Genomic DNA, 15,133 nt, shown 5'->3' with positions numbered 1-15,133 from the left:
TGGTTCCAAGACATTGGCATTTCCCTTAGTTGGGCTGTCCCTATGGTTTATTATCACAATCAGCCCCACTGCAACAATAGTTTAGTGGGCAGAATGGAGGCATGAATCTACTGTTGACTGCCTCATGTGATTAAATCATGTCCTCTTGGGAAGTCACATTTTGCACCTGTTGCATGATTGAATTTTTTTGCCAAGATTGGAAGTACTCATAATCAGCCTAAAAAGACTAGGAAGTGCACAAAAAGAAAACTGAACTGGAGCCCAACACTCATTGGATATTACTCTATGGAATCAATGCCCAGTCTCACAGTTTACTGACCAAAATGGGTGGAAGGTCATAGGCTTTAAAACAAGTAAGGTTGCACTGCCATCTCAGTTCTCTTAGTTTGCCAAATTGTTTCATTCTAAGTAAATCACATTTCCATATGCCTCTATCCATTTACCTACTACAGCTCTTATAAAAAACCTTGCAAACCTTGACCTCACCCAGCACAATACTGATCACACCCACCCAGCCAGACACCTATTGAACCTGATTTTCTCCTCAATCAGCCACATCAGAGTTGACAAGCAAGCAACTATGGCAGACCATGTCCTCGTCAGTTTTAGCATACCCATCCCTTAATACCACAAACATGCCACCACTGGAACTGCCCACTGCAGCTGGAAAAGCATCACAGAAGAGGAGTGGGCTTCTGCCTTTGCCACACAGCAGCCCAAGCAGACAAGCAATTTTATGAAACCACCAAAAACCTCAACAGTTGAATCGCCTCTTGCACCAACATTCTGGCTCCCACCAATAAGAAGATCCTAACTTCAGGCCAGTTCGTACACAGAGGGACTCAGGCTGAAGAAATGCCACTGCAAGCAACTGGAACACAAATGGAAAACAAGTCAAGACATCACAAATAGAGACATCTTCAAATCAGCCGTAAGACGCTGCGGCCAGCATCTATGGAACATCAAGCGCACAGATCTAGCAGATTGTATTGACGTCACTAGTAACAACAACAAGGACATCTTTGCCATCATTAAAAATTTCATTGTGTTTTCTGCCACGCCTCCAGCAATATCACTCCCTCACAAGACCTTTGCAACAGGTTTTCAGAATTCTTCTGTAACAAAATCACCTCCATACACAGCATCTTTGACCCTCAACCGAACCCCATCACCATTGCCACTCAACTTCCCATCATGGCCAAAGGATGAACCTGGACCTTGTGGCCCAGCGTCACCACTAATGAAATTTGCTACTACCATGAAGACTATCCACTTGGGCCCCATCTGACCCTTTCTGACACCATATCTTCACCAAAGGACTCCTACTGATCAAAAAAGCATTAACACCCATCCTCAAAGCTTCCATCGACTCAGCCACATTCCTACACCTGGAAACATGCCACCATCATGCCCCTGCTCAAGAAACCATCCGCTGACCCAGTCACACTTTCCAATAGACTAATCTCCCTCCTCCCATACCCAGCAAAGGTCTTAGAGAAACTAATCAACCAATGCCTCACCAACCACCTCAGCAACCACCAGCTCCTCAATGTCACGAGGTCTGGGTTTAGACCCAACCACAGTACAGAAACATCACTCTTCACTGTCACAGATGACATCCGCATGACCCTTGATAGAGGAGATGCAGCAGCTCTCATTCTCCTGGACCTCTCTGTAGATTTTGACATAGTCTCATCATCCTCATCAGGAGCACATACCAAATTGGTTTCAAAGGACCTGCTCTCTATTGGATCTGCTCCTTCTTAGCAGATAGAGCACAAGCTGTCAGTCTGGCACCCTACGCCTCTGAAGCCTGCAAAGTCATCTGTGGAGTGGCTCATGGTTCATCGCTCAGCACCACCCTCTTCAATGCATACATGGTCTCTCTTGCCAACATCATCTGTGCACATGACATTAACATCCTCTCTTATGCTCACAGCATGCAACTCATATTGTCCTCTTGAATATTACCCCAGTACAAGAAACAAGTCTGCCGCCTCTGTGGCTGAAGTCGCTAATTGGATGAACGCCAACTGTCTCAAGCTCAACACCGACAAGACCGAAGTAGTGATCTTCAGCAAGATCACCTCACCATGCGATTCAAACTGGTGGATGGCCGAACTCAGGGCCACACCCAGCACCCACAGAAGGAACCTCAGAATAACCATGCTTTGGAAGTTCTTCAAATGGCCTCCAAATGCCGTGATTCCCAAGCAATTCCCTAGAAGACTACAAGCCATCCACAACTCACCAGCTAGACTCATCCGCAACCTCTCACACAAAGTTCACATAACTTCACAACTCAGGAAGAGTTTCTGTCTCCCAATATAGAAACACACTCATTTCAAATTCCTCACACACCTCAAGGCATTATAGAGCTTAGACCCACCTAACAGAGCAGTTGCATCTCCTTCTACATCTGTTCTGCAGGACTAAAGCGTGGAATGAACTCTTACTCAATTAAAAGCTTTTTCTTCTCTTCTTGAATTGTGCAAGAAGCTGAAGGCCTCACTTTCAATTAAATTAACCAAACTACCATAGGCAGGACTAAGCACACACACCTGCTCAGTGCCAGAATGCCCTTTGCGGGTGACAGTATGCTTTACAAATACACATAAGATAACATTTGCCTACTAATATGTGAGAACTTAGAGGGATTCATCTAAAAACTTGAATAATGAAGAACCTCCTTCATCGTAAGTTTGCCGGAGAGGATTAGACCCTTGTATAACCCTAGAAAATCCAATTTACAAAGCTACAGGGGCCCACAGAAACACTTGAAGTTCTGGGGAAACTGCTATTAGTACTGAGGAATTGATCTTGTGGTAGCCAAGAAATACAAATATACATTGGATGTGCACAGCAATAGATAAGGGTTGACTGTACAGAGGTTTTATGGAGTTGACTACATCATGGCTATATAAATGTGAATTGTTTCATTTATATCATTCTGTTTAAGGTCATTAAAATATTGCCAAAAAGTTAATTAAATGTTTTCTATAAGAAATCTGCCTTGTTGTTACATTAGAATTAGAAAGAGGTATATACATCTCAAACCATTTTTTTTTTGCGAAAATGAAATACAAAGATTTCTGTGACCACAAACTTGTATTTCTCTTCAGTGTCCACAAGTCTGGTTAGTAAAACTCCATAAGGTTTTGTGGTCAAGCCCCTGCTGGATCTTGGCAAGTTAAATACATTGTTCAAGTTCCTCATTTAACATCTGTAAAGGTGTTCTTAAAACAACATTGTTCAGGACACGATCTGTTCTGCTGCCCCTCCCTCCCAGTCACCTTGTCACAAACTATGGCTTCTCAGAGGCACCTCTGCATAGTCCATACGTAGAGTGTGCAGCATTGCGAGAGGGACATCCTACCTGGTGCTGTCTGTCCCACAGCTTCCCACAACCCAAGCATGTCCATTCACCATCTTCTTTGACATGCAAATAACAGGAGATGTAGCGTCAGTTGAGTATAGGAACTAAAGAGGTATGCTGCTTCTGCTTACGAGGCACCTAACCACCCCAAGTACCTTATTTATAGAACATAGGAGAAGGGCTGATTGGAGCCTGCCATCATTCCCTTATGCCCATGCTACACTAGTGCAGGGCCAGTTGAGCTGCACTGGCTCCTTTGCCTAGAATTGTCCCTGAAAAAAATAAATATATGAACATGCTATTATTCAAACACAGAGCAAAACTATCGCTCCCAGGTAAGAAATACAGTCAGTGGCCTTTGTACTGTCACACATTTAGCCGCTAATGTAGATTATACCAATCCTGGTTGGGCATTTTGATCACATTAAAGACTCAAAGAGAAGATTATGATTCTATTTTTCCACTTTAATAGAATAGCACTAACAAACTACATTTTTCAGCATACTTTGGACGAAAAATTAAACCAGTGGTAACACAGTATTTTGGCCAATCCAGATCCCCTACAACCCTCCTCTTCAGCTATCACATCTTCATTTTGTTGATTTTGAACAAGTAGTACACTGCAATAAATAAACAGCAATTCTATGTCAGGACCGGAGGTTACAGATTATGCTTCACTCTATTTACTGAAAAACTCCCAGCAGCCAATTAAACCACTATACACAGAAAACTACATTTCCCAAGATCCCTAGCGGTCCATAACACTGTCCAATCATAGATAAACCTTGTGTATATATACATGTCACCATCTACAAAGTCCTTCGTCTTTCTTTGCTGCGCACAGAACGAGATAAGTGTCATTGTTTTCCTATCTGATTAATCCTTGTTTTCCTTTATCAAGCTCTGTGGACTGGGAGTGGAGTGGGAGTGGGAACCCGACATACCGCTGTGCCCAAATACTTTCCGATTGCATGGGCTCTATGTTTTTATGAGCTCACGCGATCAGTCAAACGCTGTCGGGTCTCTGGACCTTTTATTGAATATTTAGATCCCTCCCGACCTGGGATCGTGTGGGGTACAGTGTGCGGCTCACGGACTTTCTAGCTGCACTCGAACGTAGAGGACTCTGTCCTCTTTCTATTTCCGACTCACGCATGCGCTCCGATGACACACTTTGATTCTGACGTGCCTCAGAGCGCAGCGCGAGTTGTGAATTTGATCAAGCTGTCCCTGAATGCCTGACTGGGCGTATAAACGATGTAGGGCTTTGCCCTATGGGTTGCAGGTGGTCTCTCCACTGCTTTATCTGCCAGAGCTATTTTATAAGTGCTTTGGTGCTAGACATTGCTTTACCTGGTGGGTGACCCCCCCTTCAACTCCTCCTCTCCTCTCATTATGAACATGGCGTACTGCGCCGTCGAAGTGGAGTTTTACCAGGTGAATCCAGACATGAATGATGAATATGGAATGGACTCAGTGAATCAGGCTCTAATAAGGGCCTTGAAGCCTTTTACCCGCCCGTTAGTCCGATATGGTAATTGTGAATTAGGAGGGGAAACTCCCTATGGTGAATATGCCCAGAGACGATCTGGCACCAGATGTGGGCTTTGCTCAGAGAGCCTCTGTGGGTCCATCAGTATCAGCAGAGACTCTTGTGCAGATGGCTGCGAATAAGACCCTTTCTTTTCCTTGGAAACTGAAGGGTCTCTTCCTAGGCTGTCTAAAAATAATTTGGAGGCCATAGAATCGAATTCTTCCTACTCCTCAGAATCGGAACATGCGGGTGACCTGAAACCCCCAGGTAAATGCAAACGCAAAACCCCAATGCCGAGGAAGAGAGCCAGACCCAAAGGACCTTGTCATTCAACCCTGAAACCATTATTCATCCAAGATCTTCCTAATGGATTCCCTGCGCGGAAGGAGCGCACTACATGCAGGACAGAATCCGTAAAGGTTTTGATAGCGACATGCGTAGTACTCTGTGCTCAGAATGCCTATGCCCTTCACTACTAGGGAAAGTCTCAGATACCCGGAGTTGGACCCGAATCTGGCAACGTTTATTAAAAAGTTCACTAAAGACCCCAAGAAGGTTTTAGATAGAGTCTGGAAGGGGTGCCAGGACAACCTGTTGGACATATCTGGCCCCATTACAAAGATCCTCGAACTGGCGGTGCAAGCTAAAGGAACCAATAATCCTTTAGATCCAGACACTATACTGCAATGGTCTCAAAGAGCCATATGCCTGCTTGGGAACGCAAATTGTGCTATTTCCACTGAGAGGAAATGGTCCTTTCTCATGAGGATTGACCACAACCTAGCAGAGCTAGCCCCCAGCGAGGCGGGCACTCTAGCAAATGGGATGCTGTTCAAGGACAAGTTTGTTAAAGATTTAGGGAAATATGTGGCCACCTTTTTGGCCTTAGAAAAAAGCCCAATCATCTATGAGGAAGGGCCGGGAGATTTAGATGTCCTCTACAGGTCGTGGATTCCCTCAGGCCTCAGGAGGATTTGTGCTAAGAGGAAGAGGATCTTCTCATACCTCTGCAGGATTTTATCCCTCCAGATCACAAAGGGGCTACGGCTGTAGCTACTGAGGCAATAACCAGGGAAGGTCCTCCACTTCAGACAAAACCACAGGTGAGAATTATTCCCTTTTCAGATGTATCCTGGGGGCAGAATAAGAAATTGTGTAAACTTCTGGGAGAGTCTCACTCCAGATCCTTGGGTCTTGCCTCCTTCTTAGAATATAGAATTCTTAGGCTTTCAAATAGACTCCATCAAAGCAAAACTTTTGTTACCACTTTCAAAATGAACCTCTATCAAGAAAGAGTTGAGGAGAGCCTGTGCCTCTCCGAATATATCATTGAGGGCGTTGGCTTGCCTGGTCGGCCTTCTGGCCTCTTCCATTCAAACCATCTTCCCGGGACCTCTCCGTTATCAGGCCCCACAACGCTTAAAGATCCTACACCTTTGCAAGGGTCTATCCTATTCGGAACAGATCCAGCTTTCTGACGAGGCCAAAGCAGAGATCTCTTGGAGGGTGAATCATATGGATGCTTTGAATGGCAAAGCAATATTTGCAGCCAATTCGGAGATGGTGATAGAGTCAGATGCCAGTCTTTGGGGCTGGGGAGCCCATTGTGGCTCAGTGACAACAGGGTGGAGATGGTCCGCTCAGGAGAAATTACTCCATATCAATTGCCTGGAGTTCTTGGCGGGATCGTTTGCGATTCGGTCCTTATCTCCTCAAAACACAAGTTGCTGCATTCTGCTGTGCTTGGACAATGTTTCAGCGGTAAGGTACCATCTGGGGGGGACGAGGTCCCAAGTGCTGGTAATGATAGCTAAAGAATTTTGGGAGTATTGTCTCCAACCTCAAATTTCTGTTGTGGGGGAGTACATTCCGGGCAGGTCCAACCTGACTGCGGATTGGAACTCTCGTTTCCTGAGGGACAGCAGCAACTGGAAACTGAACCCTCAGGTGTTCTCCAGACTCAATCTGATTTGGGGGTCCATGTTCTGATGATCTTTTTGCCTCATATCTGAACGCACAGATTCCTCAGTTCTCCAGTTGGAGACTGGACCGTCTGGCAATGGGGTCAGACGCTTTTCTTTTATCATGGGAGGCAGGGCTGCTATATGCCTTTTTCCCTGTTCACCATGATTCAGAGAGTTCTCTCTCAGGAGAGGAGACAATCAGTAGAATTGGTCCTTGTGACCCCGCTTTGGAAAGCTCAGCCATGGTTCCCAGTGCCGATAGAACTCTCATCTGCCCCTCCGATTCAGATCCCTTCAGATCGGTCTCTGTTGCTGGACCCAGCAGGGTTACCTCATCCTTTAATAGTGACAGGACAGTTGGCCCTCATGGCATGGAGACTTTCAGGAAACGTTGGCAGGTGTCGGGACTTTCAGACAACGCTTTGCTCTTCCTGTCCCAATCCTGGCCTCTTCTACTCACAAATGGTACATATCCTCTTAGAAAAGATGGTTCGGTTGGTGTAGTGAAAAGGAGTGTTGATCCCTTGGGGGCAAACATTAGCATAATTGTGAATTTCCACTCAGATTTAGCAGCCCAAGCTTTGGCATATAGAACAATCAACAATTTTAGGTCAGCTATATCAGTAGGACATCCTCATATTGAGGGTAAATCAGTGGGAGTGCACCCATTAGTTTGTAAGCTTTTACATGGTATCAGGGTGGTTAATCCTCCTAAGCCTAAATATTATTTGCTTTGGGATGTTGATGTGGTATTAAGTTTTTTGAAGGCTTGGCCTTGCAACAAAGATCTTACACGTAAACAGTAAGCAGCAAACCTTAAGATCCTTCTTTGCCTAATATCCTGTCGAAGAGTGTCAGATGTTAAAGCATTGGATTTGGCAGGTAGAGTATTTACTCCTTCGGGAGTATCTTTTACCATTTCCAAAAGAACAAAAACAGATTCTAAATGTGTTTCTTACCCTGCTTTTCCACATCATAAAAAATAATGTGTGGTTCAATGTTTGAAAGTGTACGAGGAGTCCACTCGGGAAGTTTGTCAAGACTTCCAGGGTCAACTACTCATCTCATTACAGAAACCTTTTGGTCCAGTGTCAACAGCTACATTAGCTACGTGGGTTAAATGGTTAATGAATGAAGCTGGGATAGATACCTCCAATTGTCGGGCTTATTCGGTCAGGGGAGCTATGGCTTTCAAGTCTTTTTCAGCAGGTTCTCGCTTAAAGGACAATATGGCAGCGGCTGATTGGTCAACCGACTCTTCTTTTAGAGTATTTTCCCATAAACCTACTGTTGATGTGGCTTCAGTTATAATAAATCAAATTTGAAATAGCATAATTCAAAGTTTCCGGTCCTGACATAGAATACAACATTTTGTACCTATCGCATCAAGATCTTTCAATTCTATTAAGGACACGGAGGCGAGGATTATCCCACCCTTTCTGGTTTACATAAAAGCAATTTAATGGAATATTTTATGTTATTGACTGAAATGATGTAACATTAATTTCAGGAATTGTACCTATTTTAATCCCCACCTAATATTCTAGGTCTGAGAACCTTTTTAGTACTGTTTTATTTTCTCCTCTATTCTAGATAGGGATAAGAATTTGTGAGATACAAGGAGCAATTCTGATCTTCTGCAAAGCTGGAGTCCTGTTGACTCAACATCAAGAAGTTGCAGTTCAGTGTTCGTTCGGTTGCTGACGCAGTGTTGGACTTCATCTTTCACGAAGAAGGAGGAAGGACTTTGTGGATGGTGACATATATATGAGTGTTATCTATGATTGGACAGTCACAAACAGTTAGGAGCGCACCTGCCTGACATCCCAGCAATTAATCTGCCCCATTGCATCATGGTAGATGTAGTATCTTCAAAAAACGAACTCCATTAAATTTTTAAATATTTCACCTTTAAGTAGGTACAGCCTTTACTGTGCATCTCTGGACACATGTGTTTCTGGGTTAGTCCCTTCTTCAGCAGAGAACATATTTGTGGGGTGCTGGGAATGCTGCCATAAATCACCCGGTTTCAGTACCTCTTTCCTGGCATGCTGGTGCCTGCTCCAGAGCTCGTCAGCCCAGTAGCTCAAGGGAGCCTTTAAAGTCACAAACAGTTAGGAGCGCACCTGCCTGACATCCCAGCAATTAATCTGCCCCATTGCATCATGGTAGATGTAGTATCTTCAAAAAACGAACTCCATTAAATTTTTAAATATTTCACCTTTAAGTAGGTACAGCCTTTACTGTGCATCTCTGGACACATGTGTTTCTGGGTTAGTCCCTTCTTCAGCAGAGAACATATTTGTGGGGTGCTGGGAATGCTGCCATAAATCACCCGGTTTCAGTACCTCTTTCCTGGCATGCTGGTGCCTGCTCCAGAGCTCGTCAGCCCAGTAGCTCAAGGGAGCCTTTAAAGTCACAAACAGTTAGGAGCGCACCTGCCTGACATCCCAGCAATTAATCTGCCCCATTGCATCATGGTAGATGTAGTATCTTCAAAAAACGAACTCCATTAAATTTTTAAATATTTCACCTTTAAGTAGGTACAGCCTTTACTGTGCATCTCTGGACACATGTGTTTCTGGGTTAGTCCCTTCTTCAGCAGAGAACATATTTGTGGGGTGCTGGGAATGCTGCCATAAATCACCCGGTTTCAGTACCTCTTTCCTGGCATGCTGGTGCCTGCTCCAGAGCTCGTCAGCCCAGTAGCTCAAGGGAGCCTTTAAAGTCACAAACAGTTAGGAGCGCACCTGCCTGACATCCCAGCAATTAATCTGCCCCATTGCATCATGGTAGATGTAGTATCTTCAAAAAACGAACTCCATTAAATTTTTAAATATTTCACCTTTAAGTAGGTACAGCCTTTACTGTGCATCTCTGGACACATGTGTTTCTGGGTTAGTCCCTTCTTCAGCAGAGAACATATTTGTGGGGTGCTGGGAATGCTGCCATAAATCACCCGGTTTCAGTACCTCTTTCCTGGCATGCTGGTGCCTGCTCCAGAGCTCGTCAGCCCAGTAGCTCAAGGGAGCCTTTAAAGTCACAAACAGTTAGGAGCGCACCTGCCTGACATCCCAGCAATTAATCTGCCCCATTGCATCATGGTAGATGTAGTATCTTCAAAAAACGAACTCCATTAAATTTTTAAATATTTCACCTTTAAGTAGGTACAGCCTTTACTGTGCATCTCTGGACACATGTGTTTCTGGGTTAGTCCCTTCTTCAGCAGAGAACATATTTGTGGGGTGCTGGGAATGCTGCCATAAATCACCCGGTTTCAGTACCTCTTTCCTGGCATGCTGGTGCCTGCTCCAGAGCTCGTCAGCCCAGTAGCTCAAGGGAGCCTTTAAAGTCACAAACAGTTAGGAGCGCACCTGCCTGACATCCCAGCAATTAATCTGCCCCATTGCATCATGGTAGATGTAGTATCTTCAAAAAACGAACTCCATTAAATTTTTAAATATTTCACCTTTAAGTAGGTACAGCCTTTACTGTGCATCTCTGGACACATGTGTTTCTGGGTTAGTCCCTTCTTCAGCAGAGAACATATTTGTGGGGTGCTGGGAATGCTGCCATAAATCACCCGGTTTCAGTACCTCTTTCCTGGCATGCTGGTGCCTTTAAAGGCTCCCTTGAGCTATTGGGCTGACGAGCTCTGGAGCAGGCACCAGCAGGCCAGGGAAGAGGTACTGAAACCGGGTGATTTATGGCAGCATTCCCAGCACCCCACAAATATGTTCTCTGCTGAAGAAGGGACTAACCCAGAAACACATGTGTCCAGAGATGCACAGTAAAGGCTGTACCTACTTAAAGGTGAAATATTTAAAAATTAATGGAGTTCGTTTTTTGAAGATACTACATCTACCATGATGCAATGGGGCAGATTAATTGCTGGGATGTCAGGCAGGTGCGCTCCTAACTGTTTGTGACTTTAAAGGCTCCCTTGAGCTATTGGGCTGACGAGCTCTGGAGCAGGCACCAGCAGGCCAGGGAAGAGGTACTGAAACCGGGTGATTTATGGCAGCATTCCCAGCACCCCACAAATATGTTCTCTGCTGAAGAAGGGACTAACCCAGAAACACATGTGTCCAGAGATGCACAGTAAAGGCTGTACCTACTTAAAGGTGAAATATTTAAAAATTAATGGAGTTCGTTTTTTGAAGATACTACATCTACCATGATGCAATGGGGCAGATTAATTGCTGGGATGTCAGGCAGGTGCGCTCCTAACTGTTTGTGACTTTAAAGGCTCCCTTGAGCTATTGGGCTGACGAGCTCTGGAGCAGGCACCAGCAGGCCAGGGAAGAGGTACTGAAACCGGGTGATTTATGGCAGCATTCCCAGCACCCCACAAATATGTTCTCTGCTGAAGAAGGGACTAACCCAGAAACACATGTGTCCAGAGATGCACAGTAAAGGCTGTACCTACTTAAAGGTGAAATATTTAAAAATTAATGGAGTTCGTTTTTTGAAGATACTACATCTACCATGATGCAATGGGGCAGATTAATTGCTGGGATGTCAGGCAGGTGCGCTCCTAACTGTTTGTGACTTTAAAGGCTCCCTTGAGCTATTGGGCTGACGAGCTCTGGAGCAGGCACCAGCAGGCCAGGGAAGAGGTACTGAAACCGGGTGATTTATGGCAGCATTCCCAGCACCCCACAAATATGTTCTCTGCTGAAGAAGGGACTAACCCAGAAACACATGTGTCCAGAGATGCACAGTAAAGGCTGTACCTACTTAAAGGTGAAATATTTAAAAATTAATGGAGTTCGTTTTTTGAAGATACTACATCTACCATGATGCAATGGGGCAGATTAATTGCTGGGATGTCAGGCAGGTGCGCTCCTAACTGTTTGTGACTTTAAAGGCTCCCTTGAGCTATTGGGCTGACGAGCTCTGGAGCAGGCACCAGCAGGCCAGGGAAGAGGTACTGAAACCGGGTGATTTATGGCAGCATTCCCAGCACCCCACAAATATGTTCTCTGCTGAAGAAGGGACTAACCCAGAAACACATGTGTCCAGAGATGCACAGTAAAGGCTGTACCTACTTAAAGGTGAAATATTTAAAAATTAATGGAGTTCGTTTTTTGAAGATACTACATCTACCATGATGCAATGGGGCAGATTAATTGCTGGGATGTCAGGCAGGTGCGCTCCTAACTGTTTGTGACTTTAAAGGCTCCCTTGAGCTATTGGGCTGACGAGCTCTGGAGCAGGCACCAGCAGGCCAGGGAAGAGGTACTGAAACCGGGTGATTTATGGCAGCATTCCCAGCACCCCACAAATATGTTCTCTGCTGAAGAAGGGACTAACCCAGAAACACATGTGTCCAGAGATGCACAGTAAAGGCTGTACCTACTTAAAGGTGAAATATTTAAAAATTAATGGAGTTCGTTTTTTGAAGATACTACATCTACCATGATGCAATGGGGCAGATTAATTGCTGGGATGTCAGGCAGGTGCGCTCCTAACTGTTTGTGACTTTAAAGGCTCCCTTGAGCTATTGGGCTGACGAGCTCTGGAGCAGGCACCAGCAGGCCAGGGAAGAGGTACTGAAACCGGGTGATTTATGGCAGCATTCCCAGCACCCCACAAATATGTTCTCTGCTGAAGAAGGGACTAACCCAGAAACACATGTGTCCAGAGATGCACAGTAAAGGCTGTACCTATTTAAAGGTGAAATATTTAAAAATTAATGGAGTTCGTTTTTTGAAGATACTACATCTACCATGATGCAATGGGGCAGATTAATTGCTGGGATGTCAGGCAGGTGCGCTCCTAACTGTTTGTGACTTTAAAGGCTCCCTTGAGCTATTGGGCTGACGAGCTCTGGAGCAGGCACCAGCAGGCCAGGGAAGAGGTACTGAAACCGGGTGATTTATGGCAGCATTCCCAGCACCCCACAAATATGTTCTCTGCTGAAGAAGGGACTAACCCAGAAACACATGTGTCCAGAGATGCACAGTAAAGGCTGTACCTACTTAAAGGTGAAATATTTAAAAATTAATGGAGTTCGTTTTTTGAAGATACTACATCTACCATGATGCAATGGGGCAGATTAATTGCTGGGATGTCAGGCAGGTGCGCTCCTAACTGTTTGTGACTTTAAAGGCTCCCTTGAGCTATTGGGCTGACGAGCTCTGGAGCAGGCACCAGCAGGCCAGGGAAGAGGTACTGAAACCGGGTGATTTATGGCAGCATTCCCAGCACCCCACAAATATGTTCTCTGCTGAAGAAGGGACTAACCCAGAAACACATGTGTCCAGAGATGCACAGTAAAGGCTGTACCTACTTAAAGGTGAAATATTTAAAAATTAATGGAGTTCGTTTTTTGAAGATACTACATCTACCATGATGCAATGGGGCAGATTAATTGCTGGGATGTCAGGCAGGTGCGCTCCTAACTGTTTGTGACTTTAAAGGCTCCCTTGAGCTATTGGGCTGACGAGCTCTGGAGCAGGCACCAGCAGGCCAGGGAAGAGGTACTGAAACCGGGTGATTTATGGCAGCATTCCCAGCACCCCACAAATATGTTCTCTGCTGAAGAAGGGACTAACCCAGAAACACATGTGTCCAGAGATGCACAGTAAAGGCTGTACCTACTTAAAGGTGAAATATTTAAAAATTAATGGAGTTCGTTTTTTGAAGATACTACATCTACCATGATGCAATGGGGCAGATTAATTGCTGGGATGTCAGGCAGGTGCGCTCCTAACTGTTTGTGACTTTAAAGGCTCCCTTGAGCTATTGGGCTGACGAGCTCTGGAGCAGGCACCAGCAGGCCAGGGAAGAGGTACTGAAACCGGGTGATTTATGGCAGCATTCCCAGCACCCCACAAATATGTTCTCTGCTGAAGAAGGGACTAACCCAGAAACACATGTGTCCAGAGATGCACAGTAAAGGCTGTACCTACTTAAAGGTGAAATATTTAAAAATTAATGGAGTTCGTTTTTTGAAGATACTACATCTACCATGATGCAATGGGGCAGATTAATTGCTGGGATGTCAGGCAGGTGCGCTCCTAACTGTTTGTGACTTTAAAGGCTCCCTTGAGCTATTGGGCTGACGAGCTCTGGAGCAGGCACCAGCAGGCCAGGGAAGAGGTACTGAAACCGGGTGATTTATGGCAGCATTCCCAGCACCCCACAAATATGTTCTCTGCTGAAGAAGGGACTAACCCAGAAACACATGTGTCCAGAGATGCACAGTAAAGGCTGTACCTACTTAAAGGTGAAATATTTAAAAATTAATGGAGTTCGTTTTTTGAAGATACTACATCTACCATGATGCAATGGGGCAGATTAATTGCTGGGATGTCAGGCAGGTGCGCTCCTAACTGTTTGTGACTTTAAAGGCTCCCTTGAGCTATTGGGCTGACGAGCTCTGGAGCAGGCACCAGCAGGCCAGGGAAGAGGTACTGAAACCGGGTGATTTATGGCAGCATTCCCAGCACCCCACAAATATGTTCTCTGCTGAAGAAGGGACTAACCCAGAAACACATGTGTCCAGAGATGCACAGTAAAGGCTGTACCTACTTAAAGGTGAAATATTTAAAAATTAATGGAGTTCGTTTTTTGAAGATACTACATCTACCATGATGCAATGGGGCAGATTAATTGCTGGGATGTCAGGCAGGTGCGCTCCTAACTGTTTGTGACTTTAAAGGCTCCCTTGAGCTATTGGGCTGACGAGCTCTGGAGCAGGCACCAGCAGGCCAGGGAAGAGGTACTGAAACCGGGTGATTTATGGCAGCATTCCCAGCACCCCACAAATATGTTCTCTGCTGAAGAAGGGACTAACCCAGAAACACATGTGTCCAGAGATGCACAGTAAAGGCTGTACCTACTTAAAGGTGAAATATTTAAAAATTAATGGAGTTCGTTTTTTGAAGATACTACATCTACCATGATGCAATGGGGCAGATTAATTGCTGGGATGTCAGGCAGGTGCGCTCCTAACTGTTTGTGACTTTAAAGGCTCCCTTGAGCTATTGGGCTGACGAGCTCTGGAGCAGGCACCAGCAGGCCAGGGAAGAGGTACTGAAACCGGGTGATTTATGGCAGCATTCCCAGCACCCCACAAATATGTTCTCTGCTGAAGAAGGGACTAACCCAGAAACACATGTGTCCAGAGATGCACAGTAAAGGCTGTACCTACTTAAAGGTGAAATATTTAAAAATTAATGGAGTTCGTTTTTTGAAGATACTACATCTACCATGATGCAATGGGGCAGATTAATTGCTGGGATGTCAGGC

This window comes from Pleurodeles waltl, chromosome 10 (genome assembly GCF_031143425.1).
Source record: "Pleurodeles waltl isolate 20211129_DDA chromosome 10, aPleWal1.hap1.20221129, whole genome shotgun sequence".
Lineage (NCBI taxonomy): Eukaryota > Metazoa > Chordata > Amphibia > Caudata > Salamandridae > Pleurodeles > Pleurodeles waltl.
This window is presented reverse-complemented; position numbering follows the sequence as displayed.